At 36.2% G+C, this 16,024-nt stretch overlaps 1 protein-coding gene across 1 annotated transcript in view; it reads left to right on the top strand.

The window, feature by feature from the left end:
- SIPA1L1 (signal induced proliferation associated 1 like 1) overlaps positions 1-16,024 on the top strand; it is a 381,936-nt gene that overhangs the window by 157,163 nt on the left and 208,749 nt on the right. Inside the window, 1 exon segment of the mRNA XM_043981815.1 lies at positions 11,328-11,392. The gene's annotated coding sequence lies outside the window, so the exon portion shown is untranslated.

The following is a 16,024-nucleotide window of genomic DNA, read 5'->3' as shown; positions in this document are numbered from 1 at the left end:
CTAGCTCAATTAATAATTTAATATTTTAATTTATTTAATAATAATTTTAAAATATACCTCAAGTATATGTACAGATTCTGAGCAAGTCTCTAAGATGACATAAGGACAAATGTCTTTATGAGTTTAGCTCTCTGGGGGAAAACTTTTGTAGATGATTTTTTTTTATACTTTTTTCTAGTAGGCAGTGAATTAATATTAACTCATAATGTTTTTTTTCTTTTTGATGTCAGTAAACTACAGTTAGATTTGGTCCCTAACTATCAATATTAGCTTATTTTGATTGATAATAACATCTATTTCATCTATTTTAATATACTTAGTAGTTTCAAAAAACTATATATTTAATTTTTCTTAGCTACTTTTAATACTTTTGGAAGTAGGTAGAAGTGTAACTCTAAAAGTGGATTACATTGTTCCTTCCCTGTGTAACACACCCCTTTTCCTCCTTGTTTCATTCTCTTCCTTCTCTCCCTTTTCCTTTTTCCTTTCCCTCATTTCCACTCTCTCCCTTTCCCCCTCCCCCCTCTCCTTTCTTCTCCCTCCTCCTTTCTCTTCACCCTCTTCCCTCTTCCCTTCTTCCTCTTCAACTAAACTTCTGGTTTGGGCATTTCAGTAGCTATACAGTCACAGCTCAAAGGGTTAATCCTGTCAGAAATTGAGAATTGACAAAAGAAGTGAAAATTTCCAATCGATAATTCTTCTACTTTGGATCCTTTTTTCAAACCAAATTAATAACCTAATTTTAAAGTTAGATTGGAAGGCGTTAATTAACTTTTTTTTTTTTTTAGTAAGGCAATGGGGGTTAAGTGACTTTGCCCAGGGTCACACAGCTAGTAAGTGTTAAATGTCTGAGGCCGGATTTGAACTCAGGTACTCCTGACTCCAGGGCCGGTGCTCTATCCACTGCGCCACCTAGCTGCCCTAATTTAACTTTTGATTGATCTTTTCTTTAAAAAAAAATTTAGAAGTTAATTCTCCTCAATTTGATAGCCTTTGGCAGCTTGATGCTGTCTTCCTTCTAAGACTTCTAATGTGTTGCTTTCTGCCTCACTCCTCTTTCAAGGACTTAACTGTTTCTACACCCTCCATTCCTCACTATTTTAGTTACAACCTGAGTGCACCAATTGGAAGGTTGGTTACATCTGTGTGTGCATATGTGTGCATATGTGTTGATTTTGCCTATTTATAAATTTTTTTTTGGTCAGTGCTTTTCATTTGAGAATGCTTGTAATAGGTAAAGGACATTTCCAGTAATTTAATTCATTATGCAGTAATTCTGGTGATGGGGCAAATTCTTGAAGAATCATCGTTAATTGCTCTAATGGAGGAAACAGTTAGACCTTATTTAAAAGTCACTTATTGGGGTAGCTAGGTTGCACACGTGGATTGAGTAACTAACTGGCCCTGGAATTAGTAGGACCTGAATTCAAATTTGGATTCAGACACTTACTAGCTGTGTCACCCTGGGAATGTCACTTAATCCCAATTGCTTAAAAAGAAGCCTCTTGTTTATGTCTCCTCCTTAACCGTAGTACAGTGTTTATTCTCTGTGCCAGTTAGAATTGTGGTAAACAAAAATTATTCCAAAACGAACTCTTTGATCCTCTTCTGGACCAGTTCTGAAGACCAAGCCCTTGCTAATGAGTTTTACTGTGTTTGTTATATCATCACTTTAAATTTTTTTTAAACCCTTTTGTGAGTCTTTCCTTGTACTTTTGCTGCATCACTTATTTTTAGCACTTTAAAAAATTCTGGAGAGAGAAGAAGACAAAGGTGTCAAGGTTTGGCATTTATTTTATGTGACCTTGTATTGTTAATTATTTTCTAGGTGTGTATATTATTTCCCTAATTAAAATATGAGCTCTTTGATCACACCTTACAGCATCTTATATTAATTATCTCCCTCACAGTGCTTTTGCCCAGAGTAGACACTAACCACCATTGGGGTGTCAGTGGACAGATTGATATGGTATAAGTTCAAGGTTTTCAGAAACACTTGATATATAAAACTAGCTTGTTCCTTGTGATTGTGGCAGTGCAGCATTTGTCACCTGATCATACTACTTGAGAATGTTGTCTCAGACTTTTTGATCAAACACTGTCAGTTAAATGTTTCAATTAGTGAGTTGAGCCTGTTTATTCTGTGAAGTTTTATTAGTGAAAAGATTTCTTCATGGCCTAATTTCAAAATCCCACAAAGGGTATAGCTATTTAGAATTCAAGCCAAATGCTTAGTTATTACTGCACAGAAGAAAGCAAACACCTCACTCTGATTTATTCAGTGTGTATTTAAGTAGAAGGATGTGGAGAATTCATGAAACAAAATGATGGCTTAATAGATCTGATGAATGTTAGACTGATAAAATGTGTATGTGCTCATGATAATGAAAATTAATGTTCAAACTCAACTTTTTGGGGGTCTGTCTTTAGGAATCACTTTTCCCTATATTAACTTGTATAGTTTCATCTTTCAGGAAAAGAGATAATGTCCCATATCCGTTAAAGATAAATAAAACCCACCATGGCTTACAAAATGACAGTTTTTAAAAATCTTGTGTTAGCAAGCAAACAAAATGAGTCAGAGCTGAATAAGCAGAAATGGCATTTGTTTCTCTAAGTAAATTGCCATCTGGTTACGAATTTCAAATACTTCTCTATACAAAATGTGGCTCAAAATGTGCATTTAAAAAAATTGTCCGGGCACTAATGTGCACTGTTTCAATATGAAAAAAATGAGAATTTTTTCCCATTATATATGGTTGTCAAATTTTAATGTAGCTTTTGAAAAAATTTATTTATTTTATTTAAAATGTAGCTTTTTATAAAAATCTGAAAAGGCAGTATTAACCTTTTCATTAAAAGTTTTCTTTAGATCTTATAGAAAATGTTTAATTAAATGCTTCCTCAGTTGACTAAAAACCAGTTGTATAAAATCACACTGATCAGAAGTACTGATGTTAAATTCTGACACTGTGCTACATTTTTATCAGAAATGTTTGCTACACAGCCTCAATTTTTAGTGAATATATGGGTTATTTCCCTTACTAAAGAACAGATGACTTTCTAAGAATGTCTGTAGTGCATTAGGTAGTTTCCTATTCAATAATTTTTGGAAGGACTGTGATAAGAAGTTGAAATTAATTGAAAAGGTAGTGATGAATTGGGATCTGTGCCATGAAGAATTCCAGATGTGTTGAAATTTATCAACCAGTAGGGGGACGAAGTTATGAAGCACCTTTTGTATTCTAGGTATGGTTCTAGATCCTAGGGATACAAGTACAAAAAATAAGATAGTTTCTACTCTCAAGGAACTTACAGGGTACATGAGAGTAACAAGTCATGTGTAACTATACATAGCATAAATGTAAGAGATTAAATACAAATAATACAATGCAGTTAGGGGGAAGCCACTAGCAGCTGGGGAGTGGGGAGGGGAGTGGGGAGACACATGGTATGAGGCCATGTGAGAGATATCTGTGGGGCAGACATGAACTCAGGGCATGGGGGACACAGCCAAGATTTAAAGGCATGGAAACAAGGATGGAGCACTGTGTGAGAGGGACAGAAAGAATGTTCATTTGGCTGGATTCCAACCTGTTGGGAGGGGTAGTCAACATACTACCTGAAAAGTAAGTTGGGTCAGGTCAGTCTTTTTTTTTTGGTTGGGGCAATGAGGGTTTAAGTGACTTGCCCAGGGTCACACAGCTTAGTAAGTGTCAGGGTGTCATGAGGCCAGATTTGAACTGAGGTCCTCCTGAATCCAGAGCCAGTGCTGTTATCCATGCACCACCTGCTGCCCTAGGGTCAAGTCTTTAAAAGCTAGGAACTGTAGTGTTATCCTAGAGCCAACAAGGTAATCTTGGAGATTATTGAGTAGGGGAGTGCTAGGCTATGGTCAGATATGCTTAAAGACTGTCACTGGCAGCTGTGTGGAGTGGGAAGACATTTAAGATCAATTTTGGACCTTTTTGTGGTAGTCTATATCAAAGCTTCTTAAACTGTGTCGAAAACCCATATGGGTCAAGTCACTGAATGTGGGGTCATGAAAAATTTGGCAACAGGAAAATGTTATGTATATTTTATATACCCATATACCTTGGGGTCACGTAAAAGCTTCTCTGGTGAAAAGGGGTCTTAAGTGGAAAAAGTTTAAAAAGCCCTGGTCTAATGGTGAGGACTTGGACATAGCTGGTGATTGTGAGTAATGAGAATTGATTGGATTTGAGAAGAGTTGTGGAAGTGGAAGCAGCACGATTAGATTAGATTAGATTAGATTAGATTAGATTAGATTAGATTAGATTAGATTAGATCAGATCAGATCAGATCTAGGAAATTGAGGATTATCAGGGTTAGAAATTTAGGTAACTAAGTAACTTGGAAGATAGGGAATAGAGAAGGCAACAAGGAAGCTACTGATAGGAGAATTTGAACATAGAGGTAAGAATGATAGTGGAAAATCTGATGGAAAAGATGGAGGTGGAGAGGGTAAATGATCAGGGGCATTATAGAGTGGTAAACCTGACAAGGGAGAAGGCTCTCTTATTAGAAACTGGAGAGGAGGAAACTGAGTTTGTATTTTAGACATGTTGAGTTTGAAATGTTTCTTGGATGTCTATTTTAAAATCCAATAGGCGGTTAGGGATATAGGCCTGAGGAGCAGAGATACTAGGGATGCATATACACACTTGCAGGCATACCCATATACACACACACACACATATCTATGGATTATCTGCATAGATTTAAAAAAAAAGATTTCAGTTCCCAAATTTCTCTTCTTCACCTCCTTCCCACCCACTTAGAGCAAGAAATCCATACTTGTTATACAATCATACAAAACATTACTTCTGTACTAGCTGAGTTTTGGGTGTGTGTAGGGGGAAAAGCAAGAAAATAAAGGAAAAGAATGTTTCTCACTTGTACTCAGAGTTTTATTAGTTCTCTCTCTGAAGGAGAGTAGTATTAATCATCCATAAGTCCTTGGGAATTGTCCAGGATATTTGTATTGATTAGAGTACTTAAGTCTTTCACAGTTGATTATCATTGCAGTGTTACTTTGCTGCATAGGTTGTTCTTCTAGATCTGCTTATTTCATTTTGCATCTGCTCATATAATTCTTCCCAGCCTTTTCTGAAATCATCCCCTTCATTTCTTAGAGCACAAATAATTTTCCATCACATTCACATACCATATCTTATTCAGCCATTCCTCAATTGATGGATATCCTCAATAGTTTCCAACTCTTTCCTTTTTCTTTGATCATATTGGGGTATTCATATGCATAGAAATGAGATTTAAAACCATGGAAACTGATGAGGTCACCAAGACAGCAAAAAGAGAAGACAGAAGAGAGGCCAGATAAAGCCTTGTAAAACACTCACAATTTGGGAATCTGATATGAATGATGATCTTGTAAAAGATACTGAGAAGTACACAGCAGGCAGGTAGGAAGCCAGAAGAGGAGTGTCTTATATACCCAGGAAGAGAGGATGGTCAATAGTAGCAAATTTAGAGAGGTTAAGAAGGATAAGTACTGAGAAAACATCTTGATATTTGTCAATTAAAAGATTATGGTAACTTTCGAGAAAAGTAATTTCAGTTGAGTAATGAACTTGGAAACTATATTGCACAGGGGTAAGGAATGAGGAGAGGAGATAAGGTGGATGGTGTTTTCTAGGAGTTTGAGAAAGGGAAGTAGAGGAAGAAAATTTAAGGGGATGGTAAGGTTTAGTGAAGGATTTTTAAGGATGGAGGAGGACTTTGAAAATAGGGGAATAGAGAAGGCAATAAGGAAGCCACTGATAGGGAGAATTTGAACATTGGAGGTAAGAATGATAGTGGAAAATCTGTGGAAAAGATGGGGTGGAGAGGTAGGATCAGGGGCATTATATATTATTATTTCAGGGCAAACCTTGACAAGGGAAAGGCTCTCTATTAGAAACTGGAAAAAAAATGTATTCAGCTCTAAAAACTTCTTTTCTATTACTGAAAATCTTATCAAAACAGTTTAAATCCATTTTCTTGCTTTAGTGGAAAATGGCAGTGCAGATTGTGGAAAACACACTATACTCATAGCCAGAAGTTCTGATTCAAATCTTGCTCCCCTAGCTATATGAATTTAGTCAACTTGAAGAACTGAACCTGAGGTGAAACTGGATCTGAGTGAAATCCAGCTTAGCCTTGTACTTGTGTAATGTTGGACATGATACCTCCCTTGTCTGAGCCTTAGTTTCTTTTTTTTTTTTTAATAATAACATTTGTTAATTTAAAGTTTTGAATTCCAAATTCTACCCTTACCTCCCACCCCTCTCCTCTCCCTGAGGCAGTAAGCAATCAGATATAGGTTATACATGTGCGATTATGTAAAACACTACCATATTGTTAGCTACATTTTAACAGATGAAAAATTTTATTTTTAAAGCAAGTATTTTTTCTAGGTTTTGTCACATTTGTACCATGCTAGGTGCTTAAGGAACTAGAATTTAAAGTTCTTAGAGAACAGGAATTATATTACCTTTTTCTTTTTGATGTTATGCTTATCTTTGAACAGTTGGTTCAAATCTTGTCATTTTAATATCTTTGTGACTGTAGGCATTTAAACACTCCCTGGGAATCAGTTTCCTTAAGTGTAATGTGAGGAATTTGGATTAGATGGCCTCTAAAGTTCATTTCAGGTGCTAGTTCTATGTTCCTATGATCCACTTTTCTGAGTCTATCCTTAATTATGGTGTATAGATTTTCAATGGGATTCAAATCAGGTAAGATTCCATTCAGGCCAATGAAGCATTTTTAGCTCTCTCTCTTAGACACATTTCTAAACCTTTTGTTTGATGTGTGTGTCATGGTTCCAGGTTCTTCTGCAATATTCCAAATCCATCTGGAAGTTTCTGTAATTCTGGAATTATTCGTATGGTCACTCTGTCAACAAATTTATTAGAATTAATTATTGCCTCTATTGACCCCACTATTTCCAGACTTAGGAAATATTTGCCAGACTTTTTTTGTTGTTGTTTGGGGGAGTGGGATGGGTTATGTTTTAAGTTCTGATGAAGGGTCCCTGTATCTAAAACTGAGTTAGATTTCTGATGATGATTTTCATAGTCCTGAAAAAGTGAGTTTCATCAGTTCAAAACAAAAGAAATACCTTTTTTCAGTTTCAGTGCTCTAGACATTATGTTGTTTTGCCTTTGATGAGGATATTTTCTTCAAACAGCAGTAAGCAGCTGTTCTCCACCCCCCTCCCCCAAACCTGTATGTAGCTGTTCTTCCATTGTCAAGAAGTTTATGCGCATTGTAGCCACTGGATCCAGATTGCTCTGGAGGAGAGAATGAGGCTGGCAACTTTGCACAGCCCTATCTCATATACATCCAATTCACTTGGACAAACAATAACAATTGTAGAGGGAATTAGTAACTACTCTAGCTTGCAGTTTCTCCTCTGAAGTTCCTTTGCTTATTTTTGAGGATTGATTAGACTGTTTTATAACAACAGTTTGCAAATTCTTGTTTTTTGCTTTCAAACACACCTTTCTTTGGTCATTTCATTTGCCTTGAATGATCCTTGAAATAAATTACTGCCCTCACACCAATAATTGCTGTAGGTGCCTCTACAGTCATTACAGTGTATTCTTTAAGAGAGTATAGGTTTGTGTGCTTCCTTGGAGTGTAATAATCAGTTTTTAAAAGCTTGGAATTGAAAACACAACAAAAGAGAGCAATGAAATTTGTGGTAAGGCATGAAATTCAGCACACAACTAACAGTATTATCTAAAGGTGGGGAAACCAGCTTAATCCAGTTTTATTTGGTCAGTTAGATATTCAGGAGAAGCACACACTTTTTTTTTTTTTTAATGAGGCAATTGGGGTTAAGTGACTTGCCCAGGGTCACACAGCTAGTGAGTGTTAAGTGTCTGAGGCCGGACCTGAACTCAGGTACTCCTGACTCCAGGGCCGGTGCTTTATCCACTGTGCCACCTAGCCGCCCCTGAAGCACACACTTATGACCATTGCTTTCACCAAATAAAACCATATCAAAATTATTGTGTATCCATCCTAAGTAATTTACACACTAACATAGGCTTTCAGTATTCATTGAATGAATAAGAAGATGTAATATAGAGGTTATAGAGTATAAAATGTTGCTCTTACCCTCAAGGAGAACATGCTTGCATTTGGGAAGGTGAGACATGAAACAGATGAGAATAATGCAAGTTATCATATAGTTTCTAAATTATATGGTACAGATTAGAATTAGGAATGGAAGAATTCAGATACAATCCTATTTATTGAATATCAAAAGAGGAGGATGAATGAGGATCTAGGGAAATGCTATTTAGGGAATAGTTAAGATTTCTTAGAAATTGTGGGAAATGTTAATTTTGGAATCTTTTTGGTGATAAACTTCTGATTTAGATATATTTGCCAACTCATGACTTTTCTTTTTCAGATTTATAGCTAAATAGTTTACAGTTAGATTTTGTCAGAAGTTCTAATGGAATAGCACTATGGGGAAGAAATATTAAGAAAGTTGGGATCCTTGAAAACATAGAGCCTGTGCACACATTCACACAATCATCCCTCTCCTACCTGGGCTTTTTAGTCTTTCTCCTCACTGGGTGTCCTGTCCTGTTTTTTTTCACTATCTAGTGCTCCATTATCCAGCAGCCAGCTATTTATGTTTCCTCTTAAGTAATTCTCTTTAGGTAGGTAGGTAGGTAGGTAGGTCTCTCTCTCTCTCTCTCTCTCTCTCTCTCTCTCTCTCTCTCTCTCTCTCTCTCTCTCTCTCACACACACACACACACACACACACACACACACACACACACACACAGGCTACTCTTTTGTTTTTCCCCCTTTTTATTTTTTTCTTCTCATAATTGACCCTAACAAAAGTTGAATGGAGAGCTTGCATTGAGGATAGATCAGATCAGCGGTAAGAAAGGGATTATTCTCTCTGTTGCATCTGATTTGTTCCTATCATTGTCATAGCTATTACCTTTTCTTGGGGAGTATTCCCTGAATACTCACTTGCTATATGTAGACTTCTAAAAACACCTTAAAATTTGATCCTGGAAGAGATTAAATTTTTTAAAAGATAAAATTAAGAGAATTAGGGCGAAAATGGTAGTGATTGGAATGGAGAGCTACACCATCATGTGTGCTTTTTGTCTTATGGGATGGTGATAAATTGAAATTTCCTGCCTATTAATTCAGGATTGTTTCTGGTAGATTGGCATGGATGATTGTGATGCCTTCCAAAAGGTCTCTGTGCCATTTTAAGCTATTAAATCTTTGGACACCTTATATTTAATATGCTTGTCAAAATATACTTGTCTTTTTTGAGCAGTTGTTCGGTAATCTTCCAAACTACATTTCCATGTAGCTGTTGCTACTTTTCTAATCAGGATATGGATATGGAAGCTAATGATAAAATGTTGGGATTTTTTTCTAAACCAACTTTCTCTATTCTACCCCCTGCTGCTTTTATTTCTCTCCTTCCACTCCCCATATATTTTCTGTGCACATAGCCTGTTTCCTTCAAAACTACCTTAAAACTATAATATAATACTGAGGATTATTGCCTCAGCAACTATTATCACTGAATTCAGCCCTTCTTTAAGTTTTAATCATAGTCTTTGTAAATAATTTGTAGATCTGGTGTCTAGAGATGAGATGGTGACTGCTTTACAAGTATATCAGGTCTGTTGAGGGAAAAAATCACTATATATATTGGGTGTATAATTTGGACAACCATATAATTGAATCTGTGGAATAACAAGGCTTTTAATAGTAGGGTTTTACCATACTGGTGGGGAGAAGGATGGAATGGGGATAGCAAGTTTTGTAGTTGTGGTCTGAATATTGTGGTTACTAGTAATGTTTTTTAAAGGGGTCGATCAGTATATCATCTGCACAGATTATGACAATATTCTGTATCATATACCTTGCTATTCCCTTTTCTGTGGTTCTATGCACATGTTCTTTGTTAAACATATCTGAACCTTGAATTTCATTTTCTTTTATAAAGACAGTTACTATTTTGAGATAATTTTGATAGCACAAATTCTTTGTTCAAGATTTTAAACATTCTATAAACTGCTGAGATCACATAGTATAGATACTGGTTGACTGAAGAAATCAGACCACAGTATGTACAAGGAATTGGTTCCTTCACAGTTTTTCAATGTTTGCCTGCTTTGATTTTTACTGTGACTCCTCTGCATTTCCAGTTACATCCTATTGAATGGCATTATAACTGATTCCAAATGGATTATCTGGTTTCTCAGCTCAAAAATTTATTGTTCAAATGTTATTTCTGTGCTCATTGTAAGAAACAAACAATTTAACTCCCCTTTAATATTGTTTGTCTGTTAATGCTATTCATAGTTTAGTTTCTTAATGCACTTTGCTATCCAGAGCTTATGCTTTTTTTTCCCTTTTCTTTCTTTCTTTTTTTTTTTTGGTCTCTTTAATGTACCTCCCTTTATATCCTGGATTCCTTATTTTAACAGTCAGGTCTTCATACATTCTTGCCTTTTCTGTCTCTCCATTAATGTCTGGGAAAGAGTCCAACATTTCTACTTTGCAATGATTTTCCATATTGTTACTGGAATTACTGGAAATATTTAACACGTCAGTATTTCTCAATCTTGCTTTCTTTGCAAGATTTGGTATATTGTGGTGTTCTTTCTCTTGCTATCTGGAAGAAGGCAGAATTTTTGATTTTTCACTTTTGGGGTAAGGGAAATAGTTCCTTAAAGTATGCCAGAGTTTCTAATACTACTAGTTATTTATTGGCTTAGCATTCTGTAGTATACTAAAATTTGAGAACTGTTATAAAAAGTTAGGCAATGGTAAATATTTGAAATAAATGTCCTTTTTTTTTTAACCTTTGCCTCATGATAGTTCCTCAGACCTCCAATTTGAGAATCTGGACACTTGAGCTCATTTGTCAGGTTTTAAATTGTATTATGTTTAATTTGCTAATCTATAAGCAGCTGGAAGAAGTCTCTTTAGAGAATCTCGGGAATTTTCTCCCTCTTGGCTTAAGTTTTTAGCAAGAACATCAATTAATTTTACATTCTTACATTAAAAACTGAATTAAAGGCAATTTTTTTTAAAAAGCACAATAACTAGAAAGTGCAGGGTTCTATTTTACTACCATGAACCTTTTCAGTTTCAGAATTTATTTAAGTGCTTCTGAGTTTGGGAAGAAGAGAGTTTGAAACTCTTGGAAGCAAAGGTTTCAGAGTGTGTGTTTTTATGTCAGGATTATTACTTATTGTAATGACAATTCTCAAATACTGTGTCTTGGACTTTTTCCACAGATTATGTGCATGTAAGAAGGCTATTGTTGTCTAGAGTTTGATGACTGTCATGCCATGAGAGCATAGTAAGTACTGAATTTTTATCTAATTCCCATGTTAATTTGCAATGAAAGGCATTCTAATTTAATTTAATGTTTAAAGATTTCTTGTTGGGGGCATTAAAAAAGGAGAAATGTAAAACCCTTTTTATTTCATTTCTTTCTTTTTTTTCTTTATTAAATGGGAAAAGAATCAGTTTGGTTATCTGCTGTTGAAACCAACATTTTCACGACTGATACACCATAGTGGTGATTAATTTCACTATCTATTAAATGGTGAATTATTCAGGCTGTTCCTGGTAAATACTAATCTCCATTTTATTTTTAGCAAACCATCAGTTTTTCCCTGGGGAATGTGGGAGTAATTGTCAAAGCTAGGCAAAGTACTATTATTAAATCAAGTTGCCACAGCAGGTGCTGGATGGTATCCCCATCAGTCTTTAACAGTTAGCAACTAGTGGTTTTATATAGTCAAATGACTATGTGAGAATAAAATACAATAGTCTTGAATGTTTTTTTCCTCTTTAAGGAAGGTTTTGCCTTTCAGTTGCCCCATCTTAATTGTGACCCTTCACAGTCTTCTCTTGAGAGTAGTTGCTTTGTGGAAATATGGGACTTTAGCTAGTGGGAGAGCTGACTGATACTAAGAATTGCTCAGAGTCATAAGAGAGTTTTGTATGATATGGTAGATTTTCTGGATCATTGAAGGAGACTTTGGGTTTGTTCTTAATGTTCCCATGTCAAAAGATAATAAATCCTTAAGCTTCCTGAAGATCTGGAATAAAATATATCTAATTTTTTTAAAAAAGGTCATCAAATTTGAAGGAATTTGTTAAAAGCTTACTTTCTGGGTCTTTTCCATCCCTTCTTATTGCTAAATGACTAGAGTAAAGTTTCTTATTTTTATAAGCATTTGTTATGTATTAGTCTGTGAGATGAGAAAAAGAGATGTTACATGGTAATGAAATTAGCAATTATTAGAAATACTGTCTCTGGAAGTATTCCTTATTAACAACTATATCAGATGGAACTATCTTGTGTGGTTGGCGGTTGAACAGACTTGGAAAGTGGCCTGTACTTGCCAGGGACTCTCCAGAGTTCACTCTCCATTTGCTGTGTGTATGTTTGGTTGTCCTCCTCAGGGACCTTCATTTGGATAAGCAAATACTGCTCACATTTCCTTTTATCACAACAATGTATTCACACACACACACACACACACACCCCTCCATGTAGAGCTTATTTAAGTTTATAACAAATTCACAAGTTCTAAAATTGTCCTGCTGTTTGTCTGTTTCCCTTTGGACTTCCTCCTCTCTTCTGTGCATTCTCAAAAGATTTCATTTGTGTTTTTTTTCTTTTCTTTTTCTTGGCATCATTATTACTATCCCTTTCCCTCTCTTTCCCATAATTCCTATACTCCTCCCTCTCCCTGAAAAGCCCTCCCTTGTGAAAGATGAGCATAGTTAAGCAAAGTGAATCTTGTTAGCCATATCTGGAAATGTCTCTCATTCTGTGCATCTTCATTACAAGATGGCAAATATGTTTACTCAGAGATCTTCTTGAAGTCATGGTTGGTCACTGCATTGATTATAGAGTTCTTCAGTCTTTCAGAATTGTTTTCTGTTGCAGTTTTTTTTAAATTGTATAACAACTTTACAGTCTATAAGTTCTTCTAAATTGTTCTTAGCAGATATTTGAAGGGCTGTCATGTGGAGGGATATTGTTTAGGCATCCTGAATTTTGATTCATATCTTCTACAAATACTTTAATGTAGTTCAGAGTTAAAATACAAAATAAGGTCATAAAAATGGAACAAAACCTAGTTTAAAAGGAATAAAGAGGGGGCAGCTAGATGGCGCAGTGGATAGAGCACCGGCCCTGGATTCAGGAGGACCTGAGTTCAAATCCGACCTCAGGCACTTAACACTTACTAGCTGTGTGACCCTGGGCAAGTCACTTAACCCCAATTGCCTCACCAAAAAAAAAAAAGGAATAAAGAAAAATGTATTAGGTACTTGAGGTAGTTTCTGCTGTTGAACATTTAATTAAGCCCTGTGATTTCCTTTGTTTTTCTTTTCTTTTCTTTTTTTTTTGGTGGAGCAATGAGGGTTAAATGACTTGCCCAGGGTCACACAGCTAGTAAGTGTCAAGTGTCTGAGCTCGGATTTGAACTCGGGTCCTCCTGAATCCAGGACTGATGCTTTATCCACTGTGTCCCCTATAGCTGCCCTCCTAGCCCTTTGATTTCTTAGTGGCTCTGTCAGAAATGGTGTTATTGTTCTTAATACCCGATAAGAAGACAACAAAAATTTGTTGGTCAGGAGATACAAACCTCTTCTGAAAGTCCTCTCTTGGAGAGGGAGGGAGGGGAGAGAAACAGAGAGAGAGACAGACAGACAGACAGACAGACAGACAGACACACACACACACACACACACACACACACACAGAGTCAGTCTATGTATCCTTATGTAATAGACCCTGAGTAGTTTTCTTCATCGGGACCTTTGCAAAAGAGAACATTGTTTTTCAAATTGACACTTCTCATCTAGTCTCTTACCTAGGACATGATTAAGTTGTAGCTCAAAGGTAGTTTGGTGGAGAACTGAGCCAGTACTTTTGGGTGGGCTGCTTTCTGATGCTGTCTTAATGAAGGGATACAGAATAGCTTTGAGTAAGAGAAGCCGTAAAATGTAGACTGAGGTAAAGCCATGGAGTCCAGAAGGCCTGGATTTAAAGCCTTCCACTAACATGTGCTGTGCCCCTATGACCACGTACGGGTTGCTTCTTGTCTGAGGTAGCTCTAGAAGACCAATTAACAAACATGCTGCTGATTTGCATTTGTGGGGGTTATCTGCATCCTGAGAGTTCCCCACCAATAGAACACTAAAATCAGTGGTTGCTTCTCCCTGCCAACCTCCTTCTCCTAATAGTTTGGAGAACTTTGAGCAGTGGATAGATATTTACTACTTTAAAATTTTAGATATCTCAAATTAACTCTTAGAGCATACTGAATTAGTCCATGGTTGAATTATTTGACTGAAGTGCAGATATTATTATTGATTAAATAGGTTAGTCAGTGTAACAAGTATGGAATAGACAGTTAACATACTTTTGTATAATTTCCTTATCCTAGTTTGTATTCTTTTCTAATCTAATGGCCACACCTTCCATTCCCCCACCAAAATAAGTTTAAATTTTTTTTTTATCTTTTAAAACCTCAGTTTGTGTCTTGGAATAGGGAAGAAACAAATGTGTAACATTGTACAGGAAGTTATTTTCTACAACTTTTGTATATTCACACTGAAAATAGATTTTGCTTTCAAGTCAAAGAAAAAAGATTCTTATGTTGCAATTGAATTTTGAAAAAAGGATACATAGAAGAGAAAGGATAGATTTTCCTTTAAAGCTTGTTACAATGTAACTACCTTAAGAGCGGTTTATGTTTTTCTGTCTCTAATTGAACTCCCTAGCCAAATGTTATGATGCAAAAGCTGGTGCACTGTGATTTTCTATTTGAGCATCTACCAAGTCTCATTTGAGGAGAGGGGTGGAAATAGGATTTGGCACGGTGGAGAGAGAGTTGACCTCATGACGAGGAATACCTATCTTCAAATCCTCCAGTTGACACATACTACCTGTGTAACTATGCAAGTCATAACCTCTTAGTGGCCCAAGCAATTCAAAAACTGTACATTGCAGGGTATGTGCTAATCTTTGTTGCTAGATCCAGCAGGAAGAAACTCTGTACTTAATATTTGAAAATCATGATTCTCCTTTGTAAGTAACTATCTCATTATTTCATGAAAAGACCAAATGACCTTTGTACTTAGTAGGTAACAGTATATCTTTGAGTATGAAGGGAGTTGAGAACACCAGTTTATTCATCAGGCTAATTCATCAACTTCTTTTCATCTTTCTTGCCAGTATTGAATGCCATTTCATTTGTCAGCCCTAATAGACAGCCAGGAATATACAGTGACTAAAATAACAGCCCCCTTTTATCCTCCCAGCCTCAAATCTTTTTTAAAAAAAATTGCCGAAAAAGAAGAGGCAGTACATTAATAGTAGACAGAGTTCAGAGCCAGGAAGCCTGGTCTTTAAATTCCACTCTAACACTGTCTGTATGACCCTGGGTCAATCAAATAACCTCTCAGTTCCCTTAGCAAACCCTCTGAGGCCCTAAGGCTATGCCCTGCATTGGAAAGGGAGAGTTTCCTCATCTCTGAGTTTTCTAGACCAATGAAATCCCAGCTCTAGTCCTTCGTCCCCCTCTCTGTTGGTGGAAAAAAAATTATTGTTCTTGTGATGGAAGTTGCTTTTGAAAGTTGAATGATTAAAAAAAAAAGTCAACAAACTGACACCACCATTTTTGTTTTCATAGAATGAGCGCTTCAGATTTGTTTTCCTCACAAGGACGGAGGGGCTTGGTTGTTTGGTTATTTTGTTACCCTCAAAATGAAATAGAGCACATCAATTGAGATTGGAAATTCACTTAACCTGTGGGTCAGCCCATCTCTCAAATGTATAATTAGGCATTGTTCTCTGCACCCTGACTGACTTGAAAGTGCTGGCTTATTCAGCATTTAGCCAGAGTAAATGATCTAAATCAAATCAAACTCTGGACCTTTTCTGCTTGTTTCCCATTCTGACTGG

Source organism: Dromiciops gliroides, chromosome 2 (genome assembly GCF_019393635.1).
Source record: "Dromiciops gliroides isolate mDroGli1 chromosome 2, mDroGli1.pri, whole genome shotgun sequence".
NCBI classification, from domain to species: Eukaryota; Metazoa; Chordata; class Mammalia; order Microbiotheria; family Microbiotheriidae; genus Dromiciops; species Dromiciops gliroides.
The sequence above is the reverse complement of the archived record's forward strand: the minus strand, read 5'-3'. Positions and strand labels throughout refer to the sequence as shown.